This window comes from Tarenaya hassleriana, unplaced genomic scaffold (genome assembly GCF_000463585.1).
Source record: "Tarenaya hassleriana unplaced genomic scaffold, ASM46358v1 Cleome91, whole genome shotgun sequence".
NCBI classification, from domain to species: Eukaryota; Viridiplantae; Streptophyta; class Magnoliopsida; order Brassicales; family Cleomaceae; genus Tarenaya; species Tarenaya hassleriana.
Genome location: NW_010971485.1, coordinates 60178 through 61381, shown reverse-complemented (window position 1 = coordinate 61381; position 1204 = coordinate 60178). Strand labels below are relative to the sequence as shown.

General features: G+C 31.6%; 1 long non-coding RNA gene across 2 annotated transcripts in view; it reads right to left on the bottom strand.

Moving 5' to 3' along the window:
- Positions 1 to 453: 453 nt before the first annotated feature.
- LOC104804660 overlaps positions 454 to 1204 on the bottom strand; it is a 9171-nt gene continuing 8420 nt past the window's right edge. For both annotated transcript variants that reach the window (XR_770372.1, XR_770373.1), the window contains 2 exons: positions 642 to 786; positions 454 to 552 (listed from right to left, as the gene is read on the bottom strand). This is a non-coding gene — a long non-coding RNA (uncharacterized LOC104804660). The remainder of the gene's footprint in view (positions 553 to 641; positions 787 to 1204) is intronic.

The following is a 1204-nucleotide window of genomic DNA, read 5'->3' as shown; positions in this document are numbered from 1 at the left end:
AACGAAACAAATATTTTATATTATATTCCATTAATTCTTAATAGTTGTTACGGTTTTCATTATATCTATTTCAAATTCATAAGAATTAATGCAAATATTAGTAGAAAAATTAAAAAGAAAAGATAATAGTCATAGTAGAATTTATGTTTTTAGAAAAATATTTTCTATTTAGAAAGTACAGATAGAAAATATTTTATATCTTTGCAATTAAGAACGTGTCCTCCTTAAGAATATAAAAAATATTTTCAGTCATAGTAGAATATTTTGGTTGGGAGAATCGGTACAGATAAAGAATATTTTGTAAGAAAATTTTAGTTAATCGCCGTTGAAAAAACATCAAAATTAATTGAATCGGGTTATTAACATCTCTATAGAAGTGTATATACACAACAAAGTTAGTAAACTTTTAAAATAAAATAAATTAATATATTAAATATCTATTGAGAAGGGTGTTGTCTATTTAGAAATTTTGTTTGGTTCATGTATTTTCAAAATTGACAGATGCAATAGTGATATTATCCATGGGCCACCTTTACCAATAAGTACTGCCACCTGCAAAGTATTTGACATAGCAAATCATCAACCAAAATCAAGCCCAATATACACGCACGATAGTCAGTAACACAACCAGATATTGTCACCTTTGAACTTGGGACTTCCATTCTGCGAGATGTAGACTCTGTTCCCATCAACCTCCTTCCGAAAAACTCCATCAGTAGCTTCCCTGTTTGTTTCTGTTCCACCTTCCTGAGGGATTGGAGCATCAACAGAAGCTTTCTAGATATCCTGTAACGACCCAAAATCCGGTATTTCAGACCCGTTGAATCGTCACTTAGGTTTTAGAAAGAAAGATTCGGTTTATTCTTAATACCATACTATCATCTCAAAATCTGCAGCGGAAGTCTCAATAATGAAATTCTAAAATAAGTCTAAAAATACTGAACTCATAAAAATAAAAATCTAAAGCATCGTGTCTCTTGCAGTTACTAAGTCCTACCACTTGATCTGCTTCATCTTTCACCTGTGGGGAAAAAGGAAGGGGTGAGCTAAGCGAATAGCTCAGTGAAGTTGCAAGACTATAAACCTCGCCTTCGTACCCAACATAGACAATCAAATAGAAAACAAATTCAATCAACATTCAACACAAACAAAACTCAATCTATCGATTCACGTTCTTCTACTGACTTTTCTTTATTCGATTCTT